This window comes from Nerophis ophidion, linkage group LG27 (genome assembly GCF_033978795.1).
Source record: "Nerophis ophidion isolate RoL-2023_Sa linkage group LG27, RoL_Noph_v1.0, whole genome shotgun sequence".
Taxonomy (NCBI): Eukaryota; Metazoa; Chordata; class Actinopteri; order Syngnathiformes; family Syngnathidae; genus Nerophis; species Nerophis ophidion.
The window spans coordinates 23,952,222-23,973,669 of NC_084637.1; the positions used below are offsets into that span (position 1 = coordinate 23,952,222).

The window sequence follows — 21,448 nt, forward strand, 5'->3', positions numbered from 1 at the left end:
AAGGCGGAGTACCCGGATGGAACCCACGCAGTCACGGGGAGAACATGCAAACTCCACACAGAAAGATCCCGAGCACGGGATTGAACTCAGGACAACTCAGGACCTTTGTATTGTGGCGGTATAGCTCGGTTGGTAGAGTGGCCGTGCCAGCAACTTAAGGGTTGCAGGTTCGATCCCCGCTTCCGCCATCCTAGTCACTGCCGTTGTGTCCTTGGGCAAGTCACTTTACCCACCTGCTCCCAGTGCCACACACACTGGTTTAAATGTAACTTAGATATTGAGTTTCACTATGTAAAGTGCTTTGAGTCACTAGAGAAAAAGTGCTATATAAATATAATTCAATTCAATTGTGAGGCACATGCACTAACCCCTCCTCCACCGCGCTGCCCTGTTTTATTGTTGTGCCCTAAAAACTTTCAATACTGTAAGTACGGCTGGGCGATATACTGTATCGCGGGTTTGTCTCTGTGCGATATAGAAAATGACTATATGATGATATTCGAGTATACGTTCTCACGCAGTTGCTTTTAGCTGCGGGCATTACACTTCAGGCTTTTCTCGCTCTTTCTTGTCTCTCCTCACAGAGACATAAAACAAGCGCACCTTCTTACATACGTCACATACGTATACGCTCTCGCGGAGCAGGGAGGTAGCGGCATGGGTAACGTTAGCTGTGGTGCGAGTGGTAATACGAGAGAAAGAAGGTGCGAATCTGGTAACATGCTAGCATTAGCATGCTAACTTTTTAAGCTCATTTAGTAACCATTTACCATGAAGTCATGCAACTTGGTATGTGACACATGCTAAGTGTTAGCATGCTAATGTTAACATGTTAGCATTATCATGCTAACTTTTTTAGCTAATTTTGTAACCATTTACCATGGAGTCACTCTCTCGAACTGTGTTGGAGCCACTATGGATTGAACTTTCACAGTATCATGTTAGACCAGCTCGACATTCATTGCTTTCGGTCCCCTAGGGTTGCCCACATCTGAGGTCCTCTCCAAGGTTTCTCATAGTCAGCATTGTCACTGCCGTCCCACTGGGTGTGAATTCTCCCTGCCCACTGGGTGTGAGTTTTCCTTGCCCTTATGTGGGTTCTTCCGAGGATATCGTAGTCGTAATGGTTTGTACAGTCCTTTGAGACATTTGTAAGGGCTATATAAATAAACATTGATTGATTGATTGATTGATTGAGTCATAAAACTTAGTATGTGACACATGCTAAGTGTTAGCATGCTTACCTTGACATGTTAACTTTTTTAGCTCATTTTGAAACTGTTTAACACAAAGTCCTATAACTTGGTATGTGACACATGCTAACTTTTTTAGCTCATTTTGCAAATATTTACCACAGAGTCATATAACTTGGTATGTGACACATGCTAAGCGTTCACATACTAGCATTAGCATGTTAACTTTTTTAGCTCATTTTGAAACCGTTTAACCCAGCCATAACTTGGTATATAACACATGCAAACTTTTTTAGCTCACTTTTCAACCGTTTACCCCAGTCATACAACTTGATATGTGACACATGCTAAGTGTTAGCATGCTTACGTTAACATGCTATCATTAGCATGCTAACTTTTTTTTTAGCTCATTTTGCAACCATTTAACCCAAAGTCATATAAATTGATATATGACACATACTAAGTATTAACATGCTAGCATTATCAGGCTACCTTTTTTAGCTCATTTTGCAACAATTTAACCCAGAGTCATATAACTTGGTATGTGACACATGGTAACTTTTTTACTTCATTTTGTAACCGTTTACCATGGAGTCATATAACTTGGTATGTAACTAAGGCAAACTTTTTTTTCAGCTCATTTTGCAACCGTTTAGACCAGGGTCATATAACTTGGTATGTGACACATGCTAAGTGTTAACATGCTAGCATTAGCGGGCTAACTTTTTTTAGCTCATTTTGCAACCGTTTATCCCAGAGTCCTATAACTTAGTCAGTGACAAATGCTTACTTTTTTAGCTCATTTTGTAACTTAACTTAACTTTAACTTAACTGTTTGCTACAGAGTCATATAACTTGGTATGTGACACATGCTAAGTGTTAGCATGCTAACTTTTTTTTTTTTGCTCACTTTGCAACCCTTTACCCCAGAGGTAGGGAACCTATGGCTCGCGAGCCAGATGTGGCTCTTTTGATGACTGCCTCTGGCTCTCGGATAAATCTGAGCTGACATTACTTAACACGATAAGTAATGAATAATTCCACTTGTAATCAAAGTGTTGAAAATATTGTTCAAAAAATAAAACATGCTCATGCATTTGAATCCATCCATCCTTTTCCTACCGCACTTGTTCAAGAAGTTGCATTAAGGGTAAGAAGTGATTTATTTATTATTGGTTAATTTAGGGCTTGTCCTCCTGGGGGTTCTTCAAACCAACTTGAGAGCCTGTTTCAGGGTTACAATATTTTTTATTTTTCAATAAGTCTCTCAGTTGCTTTCCAGCAATTGTCTATTTCTCTTTCATTTTCGCTCACACTCTGGCTCCAGCCCCAACCCCGTCTCTCCTCCTGGCTGCTGCTTCTAAACAGAGCGACATGTGATTAGATAACAAGGCCCAGGTGGGCCATCTACGCACCTGTCGCTGATTTTGAGGCCGGTCCTGGCAACACCCCGCTTCACTGCAGGCCACAGGCCACACCTCCACCACGGTTAGCTTCAGAATACCATTGTTACTACAGATAATAAAAGACCTATTATACTCTAGAAATATTGGTCTTACTTAAAAATGCACGCGTTTAGTTGTGTTCAGTGTTGGAAAAAATATCATATTGCTCTTACGGAAATACATTTTTAAAATATTCGGATTCTGGGCTCTCTCAGCCAAAAAGGTTCCCAACCCCTGCTTTACCCCAAAGTTATATAACTTGCTATGTGACACATACTAAGTGTTAGCATGCTAACTTTTATAGCTTTTTTTGCAACCGTTTACCCCAGAGTCATCCAAGTTAATACCTGACACATGCTAACATTAACATTGCAGTTCGACTTGCACGTCGGTGCCAAAGCCGTATCAGCGGAATTGCACAGATTCTAGTTAGGTATTGTTATTTCATCAGTGGTTGACTTGGTCTCAATAAATAATAGTAACAATATTTTTAATTGGCAATAATTTCTAGGTCAATATATTATCGAGCAAAATGCGTTGTCGGCCCAGGCCTACGTGGCGTCCCACAAAACCCAGGTACCCTAAGATAGCACTGTTTGAGTTCACGTCATTCGGTAGGACCGGCGGGATTCGGTCCGTGCCAAAAAAATCACCGGATTTGGTACCCATCCCTTGACCCGTTATAGTACCACCTATATATTTGTGAGGTCTCGCCAGAAATAAAAGAGCGTACGGGAAACACCGCAAGGGTCCAATCTAACCCAAACGGGTTTTTCCTGTCTAACTTCACAGCACATTCAGTCTTTCGGAAGTCCACGTCTTTGCCTGGCTGCAAGGTTCTCTGAAACGAGAGCACGTCAACGGCAGACGTGTGTGACGAGCCCTTCGCTGGTTCAGGGCTTCCGTGGTAAGAAAAAAAAACCTTGTCTCCCTCAAAGAACTCCCGGTTCAGCAAAATTCACCCCGCAATCTTCGCTCCAAAAACAGCAACACGGCGGAGCGCCACGGGAGACGAGGCTTTTCTGCTCAGCCTGTGGAACTTCCTGATCATTTGAGGGCTTTTGACAACAAATAAAGAGGAAGGAATGTTTACCTCGTCAAAACCTGCTCGTGCTTTTTCTGGTTTATGCTCCTTATTGTCCTTAGCGCTATTAATACGATCTTTCAACCCAGATACCTGCAACACCTTTGGTCAGTTTCAACCACACACACCCACGCACGCACACACGCGTGTGTGTCTGTAGCGTGCACAAATGAGCATTTTCCAAACTTTGAAAGTTCAACGTCCATACGTTGCCACGGCTACTATATGAGGCTGGATGGACAGAAATGAAAAAGGAACACGCACACACACACACACACGCACACACACGCACACACACTCTTGCATTTGTTACCTTCTTGAGACCTCCAAAAAAATGCCTACCTCTTTAGGACCACCCTTTCTAGATATATAACGATTTGTGTTTACAACATTAATAATACATACAAACTATGCAAACATAAAAAAGCTTGTTGTGAAAAATGAGTTGGACTTTTAGAAGAAAAAGGTCACAATTTCACAAAAAAAACCTTAGAATTTTGGCAGTATTATAATAAAAGTCGTCATTTTACTCAACGCATGTGAAAATTTTACAAGAAAAATTTTACATTTGTGCAATGTTATGATAAAAGTTGGAATTTAACTCAATAACAGTTGCAATTTTAGAAGAAAAGCTGAACATTTTGGCAGTATTATAATAATCGAAAATTTTACTATTCAAAATGATGACAAAAGTCATCATTTTACATAGGAAATTTCACCATTTTACAAGAACCAAAAAATTGGCAATATTGTGATAAAAGTCAGAATTCTATATGACAAATGTCACCATTTTGCATTAAAAAGTAAAAAATGTACAAAAAAGTAATAATTTTACGAGAAAATATTGCAATATTACAGAAACAGAAAGAAAATGAGAAGTTGTTCCCAATTTTATAAGAAAAAAGTCGACACAAGTTGTTGAATTTTTTGGTTTGTAATTGGTTTTTAATATTCACTTTTTACTTCAAGTTATTACAGTGTCAAAGGTATTTGTTGTCGAACCCCAAGATGCAAAGAAGGAGGCAGGCATTGAGCAAGAAAACACGATTTAATATAAATAATAGAACAAGAACAAACAAAGGGTAGAAACAAAAAGCACGCACGCGGGCGGAATAACAAACTAAGGGAGCTAGCACTGGAAGCTAAAAAACAAAAAGGAACTTTAGCATAGAGCAAACAGGAAAAACTTGAAACAGCTAATTGCTAACAGAAACAGCTTACCGCTACGACGACAAGAACAAAATGTAGCACGACAGGTAGTAGCTGTAACAAAACGACATGACACGATAGCTACGACAATACAAGTCCGAATGACAATACAATGATCCAGCACAGACTGGAGGAACAAAACAGGTAAAATAGGACCTGGCTGATTGACATCAGGTGTGACCAGATGCCAATCAGGCGCAGCTGAGTGAAAACCGCACACAGGGATACAAACAGGAAGCTAAACCAAAATAAGAGCACTAGACAGGAACTGAGGACAGGAAATACTAAACACACAGGAGAAACTAAAACACAAACAAACTGTCAGTGGCAACTCTGACATACAGTATGTCTCTATATACATATTTGTTACGTTTTTCAATAATTTTGGAGAAAGGGGGCGCATTTCAATTTCTTACAAACACTTGTTATATCATATGTTGGCCAGAGGGGGAGCACTTCAAATGTTTACACACACTTATTTCATATGTTGACCAGAGGGCAAGCACGTTTAAAAGCGACACACAGTCAAATTGAAAAATCCCTTCTATTTGGCCCCACCCTAATTTTGATAGATTTCACCACCTGGGGTGCAAATGAGACATTCTCTATTAGATGTATTGCTTTTCCGTATTGGGACCATGATTTATGTCCTAACTTGTTCACACCTCCTCAAATGGAAGCTACTTGTCCTTGTTTGGTGTCTCAAGAAGGGTAGAAATACAAGAACACACAAACAAACACACACACACACACACACACGCACACACACACACGCACACACACCCTGGGACAGTCAATATGCCATAATTAGCTGCCGTGATATATTTCCAATAATTAGAACATCCTGAGGAACATTCCGGAGAGCAGAAAGAGGAAATATCATTAGCATCCCATCTATGACATCACACACACAAAGAAAGGCAGGAAATGATGTCACAGGTGACGTCATGGGCCAAAATGTGTGTGGTTGAGAGACAGCGATATCCCATGACCATGACGGACGGATTCAAGGCTTCTCAAAAGAGTGGGCGTGGCCTACGACAAGACTGGAATGTTGTGGCGAGGTCAGTCAAGGTCAACACACAAACATACTTGAACCTTATTTATGTACATTATGAGTATATGTACACTGCATCAATATGCTGGATGTATATCAGTATATGTTTATATGTACATTATCAGTATAAGTATACTGCATCCATATACTGTATGTATATCAGTACATGTACATGAAGTTAAGAGGCCATGCCATGAAAGTAATTTCATTGTAAGTTTTTTACATCACCAAAAATTGCTGCTGTATGTATACTTTTGACCCAGCAAATTTGGTCACATTTTCAGTAGACCCATAATAAATTCATTAAAATAACCAAACATTATTATTGCTTTTTTGTGATAAGCAAATGGGTGCTTCAATCACTCTATCACAAAAAAACAAGAGGTGTAGAAAGTATTGGAAACTCAGGACAGCCATGACACTGTGTCCTTCACAAGTGTATGTCAACTTTTGACTTTTATATATATATATATATATATATATATATATACACACACACACACACATTATGATTATATGTACACTGCATCAATATGCTGGATGTATATTAGTATATGTATATATTTACATACTACCATGAGCTGGCGACTTGTCCAGGGTGTAATCTGCCTTCCGCCCGAATGTAGCTGAGCTAGGCACAAGCGCCCCCCGCGACCCCAAAGGGTATAAGCGGTAGAAAATGGATGGATGGATATATTTACATTATGAGTATTCCAAGTTTGAGGCGTCAAGCGATCACACATTTAAGTTGTTGTTTTTAAATCATATTCCACATATTTTTGCCATAATTTAAGCATTTTCAAGCATAAAAATGGCTAAACGTACTAGAAAATGTATTAAAAGTTCCAAAGTTTTGACCACGAGACGGCACTAATCTAATCAGGGCGCCCTGTTTAGCATCGTAGACCCTGATTGGCTCAGGCAGCGTAATTATATTGGATTTAACAATATTTCATGCTTGGGGAAGGAGGGGGAGCTCGTAATTCTAAAAAACTATTTAAAAAGTTGTAAACATGTTTTTTTTTTAATAGCTATGAAAATATTTGATTTGTAATGAATAGTTATTATGTCGTGGCAATTGATTTACCACGGTCAAGCCCGAAACAAATTAACAGCAATAAACGAGGAGGAATGATTGTCTGCAGTACGAGTACAGAATATGAATATGGTTACAAATTGTACATATATAGTCATTTATATTATACGTACACGATATGTATATCACTATATGCATCAGTGTATGAACAATATTTGAAAGTCCGATTACGTATATATATGTATATATATATATATATATATATATATATATATATATATATATATATATATATATATATATATATATATATATAGAGTACATCATATCAGTAGTTCTCAATTATTTTCTGTCTCGACCCCCCTAAGGAAAAATTATTTTTTAAATCTGTGTGCATGTGTCAAGGTAGTTTTTTACTAACACTAATGATGCGATTACGCCATTGCCTCTAACACTCCCGACACCTCACGCCGTCCCCCTGGGGAGTTGGACGGGGGTCAACCCTCCAATTTAAAAAGCACAGTATTTTTTTTTAATCATATTTACAGCAGGCTATAAGTAAGACCAGCAGCAGTGTAATTTTAGAAGACTAATAAATACTACATATGCACACAAATACTATCTACAACAGGGGTCACCAACGCGGTGCCCGCGGGCACCAGGTAGCCCGTAAGGACCAGGTGAGTCGCCCGCTGGCCTGTTCTAAAAATAGTTCAAATAGCAGCACTTACCAGTGAGCTGCCTCTATTTTTTTATTTTTTATTTATTTACTAGCAAGCTGGTCTCGCTTTGCTCGACATTTTTAATTCTAAGAGAGACAAAACTCAAATAGAATTTGAAAATCCAAGAAAATATTTTAAAGACTTGGTCTTCACTTGTTAAAATAAATTCATATTTTTTTTTACTTTGCTTCTTATAACTTTCAGAAAGACAATTTTAGAGAAAAAAATACAACCTTAAAGATTATTTTAGGATTTTTAAACACATATACATTTTTACCTTTTAAATTCCTTCCTCTTCTTTCCTGACAATTTATATCAATGTTCAAGTATTTTTTTTTTATTTCAAAGAATAATAAATACATTTTAATTTAATTCTTCATTTTAGCTTCTGTTTTTTCGACAAAAAAATATTTGTGAAATATTTTTTCAAACTTATTATGATTAAATTCAAAAAAATTATTCTAGCAAATCTAGAAAATCTGTAGAATCAAATTTAAATCTTATTTCAAAGTATTTTGAATTTCTTTAAAAGAATTTGTTTTGGAAAATCTAGAAGAAATAATGATTTGTCTGTTAGAAATATGGCTTGGTCCAATTTGTTATATAACTAAACAAAGTGCAGATTGGATTTTAACCTATTTAAAACATGTCATCAAAATTCTTAATCAGGAAAAATTACTAATGATGTTCCATAAATTCTTTTTTAAATTTTTACAAAAATATTCGAATTTGCTAGTTTTTCTCTTCGTATTTTTCGGTTCAATTTTGAATTTTAAAGAGTCGAAATTGAAGATGAACTATGTTTCAAAAAATTAAAAAAATTTCTTTTCGCGTTTTTCCTCTTTTAAACCGTACAATTAAGTGTTTTTTTCATCATTTATTCTCTACAAAAAAACCTTCCTTCAAAGGAAAAAAAATGTACGACGGAATGACAGACAGAAATATTTTTTTATCTATATAGATTTATTTATTAAAGGTAAATTGAGCAAATTGCCTATTTCTGGCAATTTATTCAAGTGTGTATCAAACTGGTAGCCCTTCGCATTAATCAGTACCCAAGAAGTAGCTCTTGGTTTCAAAAAGGTTGGTGACCCCTGATCTACAACTACTGTACTACACCTCAATACTGTACTAAAATTCATGAAAAAAACTTGGTTAAAGTGAATTATTTGAGCATATTTTGTTGATGATACGTAATTAACAAATCAAGCATTGTAGACGCTGACGTCAGCTCTTTGATTGCAGGATAGCGAGTGGTCGCCATGTGACAGGCCGTGTCCCGCTGTAAGCACATGCTGGCGTAAGCGCAGCCTGTTGCCGCGGCATTGTGGTCCACAGTCTCCACTCCGCTGCCCTCGGCGTCCTCTCGCTTTACTAGACCCTCGTTGTCCACCGTTGTTTATGTTTGCTGCCGTCCCTGCACGCCGGAAACGTGTCCTAGCGGGAATTTTTTTTTTTTTTTTTTTTTTTACAGGCATGGTTGTGTTTTTGACTTGGTTAATAACAAATATCACCGCTAAAAAAAGGGGGATTATTGTCCCCACCCCTCTAGAATGCAAATGTTTGTTGACATTGACGATTCATTTATTATTAATTGGATTATATTATACAAATATTGTTGAATTATTTCTTTATTATTGAAGACAAATGGAATGGTAACAAAGACTTCAATAGCTATTGATTATCATATAAAAATATGTTATGTATTTAAATAATATCACATGCTACAATTAATAATGTCTTTCTGCCTCCTTTCCAATGGATCTGGATTCAGGTTGCCGATTTGGACGCTCAATATCAATAGTAGGTCTGCAATGATTAATATAGATTTATATTCTGTTGCCGCGATTAATCGTTCAGTGAGTGTAAATCATGAAAAATTATGAAAACTCGGACTGCATGGAGTGCCGTGATCTGTGTGGCGGCGAACGGCAGACAGTGTTTTATTTATGGAAATTATTATAAACGCACACATGTTAAAAGTGCAATTTCAATTATTCATCCGGATTCTAAGTTTTTAAAAAATTGACTTAAAAAAAATATAATTTTAAATAAATAAATAAACATAACTGGAAACAAAAATAAACAAAAGCACACATAAATACATATATAGATAAATATGTACATACATACTTACATACATACATATATATATATATATATATATATATATACATACATATGCAGCTGACAAAGGTTCCAGCACCCATCACAACCCCGAAGATAGATAGATAGATAGATTTACATACATACATATATATATACACACATATATACATACATACACATATATACAGTGTATATATATATATACATACATACATATACATCTACAAACACATATATACATACATATATACATCTACACATATATAAATATGTACACACATATATATATATATATATATACACACACACATATATACATAAATATAAACACATACATATATATAAATACATATTTATATTTATATATATACATACACATATATACATACATACATACAAATATATGCATACATACATATATACATACACATATATATACACAGATCCATCCATCCATTTCCTACCGCTTATTCCTTTTGGGGTTCATACATATATACATATGTACACACACACATATACATATATATATATATACATACATACATATACACACACATATTTACATAAACACGTGTGTGTGTGTGAGTATATATATATATATATATATATATATATATATATATATAAGTTTTCTGTTTTATTTTATATTTTTAGGCCATATCCATGCAACCGGAAGGATCTTTTCTGTCCTGTTTTGAAAAACTTTCATTATTAATCATTACGCCAAATAATACATTGCGAGAATCGTGTTGAATGGAGAATCGATTCGGAATCACTACCATGAATTGATTTACTTGGACCCCGACTTAAACAAGTTGAAAAACGTATTCGGGTGTTACCATTTAGTGGCCAATTGTCCGGAATATGTACTGTACTGTGCAATCGACTAATAAACGTTTGAATCAATCAATAAATCAATCAAATCGAATGATCACCCCAGGAATGGGAATCAGACCATTAGGTTTCCAAAGGTTCACACCCTGAGCGTATGATGCGCATTTATCCGAGAAAAAAGAATGAAGGTTATGGCAAGAAGAACAACTTTTTGTTTATTCCGACAATTTTCCCACTTTGGGACTATAAAGTGTGTTATACCCGATTAAGTAAACAAACGAATGGACAAGATTATTCAATTATAAAACAGCTCCGGCCCTAATCAGTAGTCCCCTTATAATGGGGTCACTCTGCATGGTTTACATTGTCAGAGGATGGCGTCGACAACCATTGATTGTTTTGTTTGGATGACGTCACCAGGCCGGCCAATCTTTGCCTCCTTTTTCCCATGATGGCCCCATTGATCATCCCCATCGGTAATCACCCTTCTGATCCGTGTCATTGATTATTGACCACAACGGTGGGACATCGGCTGTGATCAACGAACCGTATTGACGTATTGATTGACTGATCAGGGCACACTGGTATCAATTATCACATTTGGGGAGAAGGATGACCCCCACCCCCCTTTGTTCTTCTTTAATGGATCGGTGTCTGGACTCCCCCCCCCCCCCAACCCCACGCTAACATGCATTTGCAGGCCCTTTTTTTTTTTTTAAAGGGGGGTGCGGGGGGGGGGGGGGGTCCCGCGTGTTGTGGATTTCTTAAGCGAGCAACCCCACCTGGACGCAACCCCCCGCCCCCTCCCAAAAAAACACACAAAACGCCCCCCTACCCCCACCCCACCCCACCCCCAGCAAGCAACCGCACCCCCCCACCCCACGAGCGCGTGGACGTACCTGCAAGGAGACAGGATGGACAAAAAAGGAAGCCAAGGAGTCTCATGAAGGCGGCGCGATAGCAGCCGGTACCGGGAGAACTGTCGAGTCCTGAGAGGGGCCGCCTGTACCTGCTGGTACCGGTACCGGTACAGACTTCAACGCGACGAATAAATCCACGGCGCGGACCGAGCTCAACCTGCCTCGTCCCAGTGTGTGTGCGTACTTGGCTGTGCGCGTGCGTGTGTGCGCGCCCCCGTCTGGACGCGACCACTCTCCGGCCTGGTGGAGGGGGGGAGGGGAGACAGGGAGCCGCCGTTAGACGCCGCGTGTAAAACCGGTAACAACACAACGTAAATATCTGGTCAGTGACGACGCCGGTTGTGCGACGTCAAATTTACGCGTGGGCGTTCGCTATCCGGCCGCGGGATGCCCGAAGTGACGCGTCCGAGGCGAACGAACACCCCCCCAAAACCCTTCCCCCCCCGTATGAGTTGGTACGGTCCGTCCAGAATCTGCTCCTGTTTTTCTCCTTTAAGCAGATGTGGAGAAACTGACACACGGATAGAAAAAGACAAACATGGAGAGAGAGAGAGAGAGATGGATAGAACAGATAGAGACACTTTCTATGGACGACACACACTGCTGCATCACACGTTCACCATGGAGTACACACACCAGTACACACTTGAGCCTGAGTAGAAGTACTGGGTGTAAAAACGGTTTATTTTTGGTACAACTACTGCAACAGTTGGAAGTGAATGTTTAATAAGCGACAAGTTACTCTCCATTCAATTTGGCTCAAACGAGTTGAGTTTATACCAAAAAGTTCTATTTTGGTTTCATCTGACCACATGACATTCTCCCAATCCTCTGCTGTGTCATCCATGTATCCATTTTGGTATAAACTCAACTTGTCGTGTTTGGAGGAAGAAGAATACTGAGTTGCATCCCAAGAACACCATACCTACTGTGAACCATGGGGGTGGAAACATCATGCTTTGGGGCTGTTTTTCTGCTAAAGGGACAGGACGATTGATCCGTGTTAAGGAAAGAATGAATGGGGTCATGTATCGTGAGATTTTGAGCCAAAACCTCCTTCCATCAGTGAGAGCTTTGAATGGTTGACCAAATACTTATTTTCCACCATCATTTCCAAATAAATTCTTTAAAATTCCTACAATGTGAATTCCTGGATTTTTTTTTCACATTCTGTCACTCACAGTTGAAGTGTACCTATGATGAAAATTACAGACCTCTGTCATCATTTTAAGTGGGAGAACTTGCACAATCGGTGGCTGACTAAATGCTGTTTTGCCCCACTGTATGTATATATATATATATATATATATATATATGTATATATATATATATATATATATATATATATATATATATACATATACATATATATATATATATATATACATATACATATATATATATATACATATATATATATTCCTCCATCCATCCATCTTCTTCTGCTTATCCGAAGTTGGGTCGCGGGGGCAGCAGCCTAAGCAGAGAAGCCCGGACCTCCCTCTCCCCAGCTACTTTGTCCAGCTCTTCTCGGGGGATCCCGAGGCGGAGTCTCTCCCCCGTGTCCTGGGTTTTCCCCAAGGCATTCAGGGGGAATCCCGGCCAGATGCCCGAACCACCTCATCTGGCTCCTCTCCATGTGGAGGATCAGCGGGTTTACTTTGAGCTTCTCGCCCTATCTCTAAGGGAGAGCCCCGCCACCCGACGGAGGAAACTTATTTCGGCCGCCTGTACCAGTGATCTTGTCCTTCCGGTCATAACCCAAAGCTCATGACCATAAGTGAGGATGGGAACGTAGATCGACAGGTAAATTGAGAGCTTTGCCTTCCGGCTCAGCTCCTTCTTCACCACGACGAACTGATACAGGGTTCGCATCACTGCAGACGCCGCACCGATCTGCCTGGCAATCTCACGATCCACTCTTCCCTCACTTGTGAACAAGACTCCGAAGTACAGTACTTCACTTAGGGCAGGATCTCCTTTTCAACCCAGAAAGAGCACTCCACCCTTTTCTGGGCGAGAACCATGGACTCGGACTTGTGAGTGCTGTTTTTCATCTCAGCCACTTTGCACTCGGCTGCGAACTGACCCAGTGAGAGCTAAAGATCCTGGCCAGATGAAGCCAGCAGCCACCAAACCGGATTCCCTCAACGCTCTGACTGCACCTAGAAATTCTGTCCATAAAAGTTAAGAACAGAATCGGTGACAAAGGGCAGCCTTGGTGGAGTCCAACCCTCACTGGAAATGGGTCCGACTTACTGCTGGCAATGCGGCCCAAGCTCTGACATTAATCAAACAGGGAGAGGACCGCCACAATTAGACAGTCCGATACCCCATACTCTCTGATCCCTCCCACAGGACTTCCCGAGGGACATGGTCAAATGCCGTCTCCAAGTCCACAAAGCACATGTAGACTGATTCCATGCACCCTCATAACCATGCCGAGACTATAGAGCTGGTCCACAGTTCCACGACCAGGACGAAAACCACACTGATCCTCCTGAATCTGAGGTTTGACTATCCAGTGTAGCCTCCTCTCCAGTACACCTAAATAGACCTAGGCCAGTGTGACATGCATTAAGCTACAGAGCCCCATTCAATGGTGTTTGTATCTAGGGGCCACATGTATAAAATCAGTGTTAATGTAACTGCGAGTGTACAAATGGACACAGGGGTCCCCGCACCCCACTGTATTTATTTTAGTTTGCCTTTTCTTTGGCCCACTTTTATAATGTTACTAATTTCCTTTACCGACAGTAAAAAAAACAACAATCTATATATCTTGACCACAAAAACAATGACTTGTGTGTTGTATGGGAACAGTTGCTATTAGTTATGTGCCGTAAAACTTGTCATGAACTCAACTCACCTAGCAGTTATGGTTTTGGTTTACAGAGTAAACAACTAAAAACTAAGGTTTGGGGCATCGTTTTCTCTAAGTGCATACATTTGTCTAAATATGGCCAAGGACTCGCATTATTGTGGGTTTCCTGCACGTCGTCGTCATCACTGAAGGAAACATCTAATCCGTGGGAGAGAATCCCTCTGCCATTTTCAAGTATGTTTGTTTTCCTTTTTTGAGTCTTCAGCTTGAAGCGTTCCTCTTTCTCTGACTTCCTTTTTGTCATGTGACACGAGTGATGTTTGATATGTGTATAGTGATGTACGTTTGTATATGTTTGTTGCTGTATATACTGTAGTGATGTAAATAATGTGTAGTGATGCATATGTTTGCTGATGTAGACATAGTTGTGATGTATATAATGTGTATTGATGTATATATTGTGTTTATGTATGTAGTGATGTATACATTTGTTGATTTATATACAGTAGTGATATATATGTGTATTGATGTATATGTTTACTGATGTATACACTGTGGTGACGTATATAATGTGTATTGATGCATATGTTTGCTGATGTATACACTGTAGTGATGTATATAATGTGTATTGATGTATATGTTCGTTGATGTATATACTGTAGTGATGGATATAATGTGTATAGATGGATATAGTGATGTATATATTGTGTATTGTTGTATATAGTGGTGTATATGGTTGTTGATGTATATACTTTAGTGATGTATATAATGTGTGTTGACGTACATAGTGGTGTATATGTTTGTTGATGTATATACTGTAGTGCTGTATATAGTGTGTATTGATGGTAATAGTGGTGTATATGTGTGATGTATATACTGCATTGATATATATATAATGTGTGTTGATGTATATATTGTGTATTGATGTATATAGTGGTGTGTTTGTTTGTTGATGTACATACTTTAGTGATGTATATATTGTGTGTTAACGTATATAGTGATGTATATATACTGTAGTGATGTATATATTGTGTGTTGACCTATATAGTGATGTATATAATGTGTGTTGATGTATATACTGTAGTGATGTAGATAATGTGTGTTGATTTATATATTGTGTATTGATGTATACAGTGGTGTGTGTTTGTTTATGTATATACTGTAGCGATGTATACAATGTGTGTTGATGTACATAGTGTTGTGTATGCTTATGTATATACTGTAATGATGTATATATTGTGTATTGATGTATATAGTGGTGTGTATGTTTGTTTATGTGTATACTGTAGTGATGTATATTTTGTGTGTTGACGTATGTAGTGATGTATGTATACTGTAGTGATGTATATATTGTGTTGATGTATGTAGTAATGTATATAATGTGTGTTGATGTATATACTGTAGTGATGCATGTATTGTGTGTTGACATATATAGTAATGCATATAATGTGTGTTGATGTATATACTGTAGTGATGTACATAATGTGTGTTGATTTATATATTGTGTATTGATGTATATAGTGGTGTGTGTTTGTTTATGTATATACTGTAGCGATGTATACATGTGTGTTGATGTATATAGTGTTGTGTATGCTTATGTATATACTGTAATGATGTATATATTGTGTATTGATGTATATAGTGGTGTGTATGTTTGTTTATGGGAATACTGTAGAGATGTATATAATGTGTGTTGATGTATATAGTGGTGTATGTAATGTGTGTTGATGTATATAATGTGCATTGATGTATATAGTGCTGTGTATGTTTTTTATGTATAAACTGTAGTGATGTATATTTTGTGTATTGATGTATATAATGGTATGTATGTTTATGTATATACTGTAGTGATGTATATAATCTGTGTTGATGTATATAGTGATTTATATAGTGATGTATACATTGTGTATAGACGTATATAGTGGTGTATATGTTTGTTTACATATATATACTGTAGTGATGTATATGTGTGTTTTGACATATACTGTATATAGTTTATAATTTGTGTTGATGTATATAGGGAAGTGTATGTTTGTTGATGTATGTACATATGGTATGTTGATGGATATAGTGGTGTATATGTTTGCTTATATATACTGTGTTGACGTATATAATGATGCGTGTTTGTTGATGTATGTATACTGTATATTGTTTGTTGATGTATATAGATAGATAGATAGATAGATAGATAGATAGTACTTTATTGATTCCTTCAGGAGAGTTCCTTCAGCAAAATTAAAATTCCAGCAGCAGTGTACAGAGTTGAGGTCAATTTAAAGAAAGAAGTAAAAAGTAAATAATGGGGGTTTAAATGGAAACAAAATAGAGAAATATTACAAAAAGAATAAAAACAATGGGAATAACAATATAACAGTAAAATAAGAATATAACAATACAAAGTAGGCAGTAGTGACCATGTTATGAAAACGTATTGCACTGTTAATGTTTTGCATCCCCTGTCATCCTAATACCCCCCGTCCCCCGTCCCAGAGAGGAGTTGTACAGTCTAATGGCGTGTGGGACAAAGGACTTCTTGAGTCTATTAGTCCTGCACTTGGGATGAAGCAGTCTAGAACTGAACAGGCTCCTCTGGCTACTGATAACGCTATGCAGAGGGTGACTGGCATCATCCAGGATGCTCACTAGTATGGCAACAGTCCTCTTCTCTGCCACCGTCACCAGTGAGTCCAGTTTCATTCCGATTGTAGAACCGGCCCGCCTGATCAGTTTCTCAAGTCTGGAGCTGTCCCTCTTAGATGTACTGCCCCCCCCAGCACACTACCATGTAGAACAGAACACTGGCAATGTGTGTGTGCATATTAATGTATATAATGTGTGTTGACGTATGTAATGATGTACGTGTGTTGACGTATAGAGTGATGTATATGTGTGTTGAGGAATCCAGTGATGTATATAAAGTTTGTGGATTGTGATGTATTCAATGTTTGTTGATGTATGTGGTGACAGTTTGAACAGTAACACTGTGTTTAACTATAGGAAAATAAAACACAGTACTTAAACACTGAATCAGATCTTTGGCGCCACACAGTTTGAGAGTCATACAGTTTTCTACTTTGGCAACGTGTGTGAAGTCCTGCATGAAGATCCTTCTGGAACATGGATCCGTCTTGCTGTCGTGCTGCTTGACGCAAACGTAAACAAGGTGTGGAAAGGAACTCATCCCAAACTGCGAGCTCGTCTGGCGTCTCACTCTGGCGACCATGACAGCTCTGGAAGAACTTGTGAGCCTTTCCAGTGATTCCTCTGGTCCTTCACGTCGCCTCCATCAGTGAAGACTGGGTCATGTGGTGCCAAGCAGCAGAACCAGAAACATTCCTCAGCCGAAGGCCCGAGCCCAAAATAACGACGGCTGGGTGTCGTCTGCTTTTGGGCCGGGCCCACTTTCATGTGTGACTTTTAAACCTGTAATCAAACCTGTGGGAGACGCCGCTCGACTGCTCCACTTCCCCCCTGTCATTTTCCTAATTGAACACACTTGATGTTTTCATCTGTGCCACGCACGCACGCGCGCGCGCACGCACAAGAAGGCGAAGCTGTGAGGAGGGAAGGAAAGAAGGAAGGAAGGAAGGAGAGGAAACGAGGGTTTGCAAAGAAGCATGATGGCGCCCTCTGGAGGACAGTCGCGGGTGACGTCACGCGCAGGTATCAAACCTGCTAACTTTTCTCCGCCGGGACGGCAGCCAGTCGCGGTGATGAGGTTGTTGCCATGGTTACCAATGAGCCGCGCTTTGACCTGATTGTTAAAACGCCACAACCATGAGGGAGAACTTCAAAGGGGAGCCGCTCTGTTGCCTAGCAACAAGCTCTCTCTCCTATATTTCTTCCTCACAGCAAAATCACATCTTTTTTTTTTTTTTTTTGCTCATGCGTCAATAGCCGATAAAGCTACTTACTAAATGAGACACTGTTGATTACTACTTACAAACCAACCGTCTTGCTAAGCTAACAAGCTAAGGTAACATAAGCCCCTCAAGACACTAATAAAAGTCCTGCTATTTTCAGCTGCTAATTGCTAAGCTAACTAGCTAAGCTAAGCCCGTTTAAGGAACTAACGCAAGTTCAGATGTCTTGCTAAGCTAACCTACTGCATGCTGAATATTCGTCTTGTGTTTTATTCTGATTGGAATCAAGAATAAAACATGAACGTATTTGAGGATCTTAAAAAATGTTAAAGGCCTACTGAAATTAGATTTTCTTGTTCAAACGGGGATAGCGGGTCCATTCTATGTGTCATACTTGATCATTTCGCAATATTGCCATATTTTTGCTGAAAGGATTTAGTAGAGAACATCGACGATGAAGTTCGCAACTTTTGGTGGCTAATAGAAAAGCCCTGCCTTTACCGGAAGTATGTGCGTGTGACGTCACAAGTTGCAGGGCTCCACACATATTCACATTGTTTATAATGGGAGCCACCAGCAGTAAGAGCAATTCGGACCGAGAAAGCGACAATTTCCCCATTAATTTGAGCGAGGATGAAAGATTCGTGAATTAGGATATTGATAGTGAAGGACTAGGAAAAAAAAAAAGCGACATCTCCGGGCGGCGGCAGTGTGAGTGTTTCAGATGTAATTAGACACATTTACTAGGATCATTCTGGAAGATCCCTTATCTGCTTATTGTTTTAATAGTGTTTTAGTGAGATTGTAAAGACATACCTCGAGGTCGGATGGCTGCGGTGAACACGCAGTGTCTCAGAGAGAAGCCGAGGAGCCAAGCTCACAGCTGCCTTTTAAACAGCTACTGCAGGAGGACGAATAATCCAATGATGTCTCCGGTAAGATATATATCACAATTTTCCAATCCAAAAACATGCTGGTTGACGTAGATAAACATGTTCGCTTGATTGCTCTGTGTTAAAAACAAAGAAACACCGGCTGTGTCTCGGTGCTAAAGACAGCTGCAATCCACCGCTTTCCACCAACAGCATTGTTCTTTATAGTCTCCATTATTAATTGAACAAATTGCAAAAGATTCAGCAACACATATGTCCAAAATACTGTGTAATTATGCGATTAAAGCAGACGACTTTTAGCCGCTAGTAGTGCTGCGCTAATATTTCCTTACATTTTTTGACGTCACGCTTACGCGTCATCATTCCGTGACGTTTTCAACAAGAATCCCCGCGGGAAATTTAAAATTGCAATTTAGTAAACTAAACCGGCCGTATTGGCATGTGTTGCAATGTTAATATTTCATCATTGATATATAAACTATCAGACTGCGTGTTCGGTAGTAGTGGGTTTCAGTAGGCCTTTAAACTAAATATCGACAACCTTATACCCGATGAAATAGGGAGTAATACTGTAGTACTTTAAATATTTACTGTAAAAACAGAACAAACGGAATAAGTATTGTAGATTTTGAAGTTTGAAAAAAATAAAAATATTTTTTTATGTGTTTGTAAAGTTGGGTTTGGTGGTACCATTAAAGGGGAACATTATCACAAATTTAAAAGGGTTGAAAACAATAAAAATCAGTTCCCAGTGGCTTGTTGTATTTTTTGAAGTTTTTTTCAAAATTTTACCGGTCCCGGAATAACCCTAAATAAAGCTTTAAAGTGCCTTATTTTCGCTATCTTTGAAACCACTGTCCATTTCCCTGTGACGTCATACAGGGCTGCCAATACAAACAACATGGCGGTTACCACAGCAAGATATAGCGACATTAGCTCGGATTCAGACTCGGATTTCAGCGGCTTAAGCGATTCAACAGATTACGCATGTATTGAAACAGATGGTCGGAGTATGGAGGCAGATAGCGAAAACGAAATTGAAGACGAAATTGAAGCTATTGAGCGAATAGCTATTGACGCTATCAAACCTATGCAAGCGTCAATATATACCTTGATGTTGCAGAAAAAAGACCATGTATTTTTTTAACCGATTTCCGAACTCTAAATGGGTGAATTTTGGCAAATTGAACGCTTTTCTGTTTATCGGTCTTTTAGCGATGAACGTGACGTCACCGAGGTAACACACCCGCCATTTTCATTTTCACATTACAAACACCGGGTCTCAGCTCTGTTATTTTCCGTTTTTTCGACAATTTTTTGTAACCTTCGAGACATCATGCCTCGTCGGTGTGTTGTCGGAGGGTGTAACAACACTAACAGGGAGGGATTCAAGTTGCACCACTGGCAAGAAATCTGCCGCCAGACCCCCATTGAATGTAACAGAGTGTCTTCACATTTGACCGGCGATGCTAAGACAGACATGGCAGAGAGATGTATGGATAACCTGCAGATGCATTTGCAACGATTAAGTCAACGAAATCACAAAGGTGAGTTTTGTTGATGTTATTGACTTATGTGCTAATCAGACATATTTGGTCACGGCATGACTGCCAGCTAATCGATGCTAACATGCTATTTAGGCTAACTGTATGTACATTTGTAGCTATATTTGCATCCAGCCTTTCCCTCCACCCACATTTAATGCCAAACAAACACTTACCAATCGACAGATTTAAGTTGCTCCAGTGTCACAAGATGCGAAAGTCCCGATCGTTTGGTCTGCACATTTTACCGGCGATGTTAAGGCAAACATGGCCGAATAGCGTCAATAGCTATTCGCTCAAAAGCTTCAGTTTCTTCTTCAAATTTGTTTTCGCTACCTGCTTCCTTACTCCAACCATCCGTTTCAATACATGCGTAATCTGTTGAATCGCTTAAGCCGCTGAAATCAGTGTCTGAATCCGAGCTAATGTCGCTATATCTTGCTTTGCTATCCGCCTGGATGGCATGTATATCACTGGATGACGTCACAGGAAAATGGACGGTGGCTTCACAGATAGCGAAAATCAGGCACTTTAAAGCCTTTTTTCGGGATATTCTATGATGGGTAAAATTTTTAAAAACATTTCAAAAAATAAAATAAGCCACTGGGAACTGATTTTTATTGGTTTTAACCCTTCTGAAATTTTGATAATGTTCCCCTTTAAGTGGCGTATGGCTGGTAAATCACGCTGGTCTCACCGTTCAGTGATCTGGTTG

The 21,448-nt window shown here is 39.1% G+C and overlaps 2 protein-coding genes across 2 annotated transcripts in view; both read right to left on the reverse strand.

The window, feature by feature from the left end:
* Positions 1-11,798, reverse strand: part of plxna3 (plexin A3) — a 112,935-nt gene extending 101,137 nt beyond the window's left edge. The window contains exon 1 of the mRNA XM_061889482.1: positions 11,589-11,798. The gene's annotated coding sequence lies outside the window, so the exon portion shown is untranslated. The remainder of the gene's footprint in view (positions 1-11,588) is intronic.
* The window catches only part of pcsk1nl (proprotein convertase subtilisin/kexin type 1 inhibitor, like), a 290,280-nt gene that overhangs the window by 60,350 nt on the left and 208,482 nt on the right, over positions 1-21,448 (reverse strand). The gene's annotated exons all lie outside the window — the stretch shown is intronic.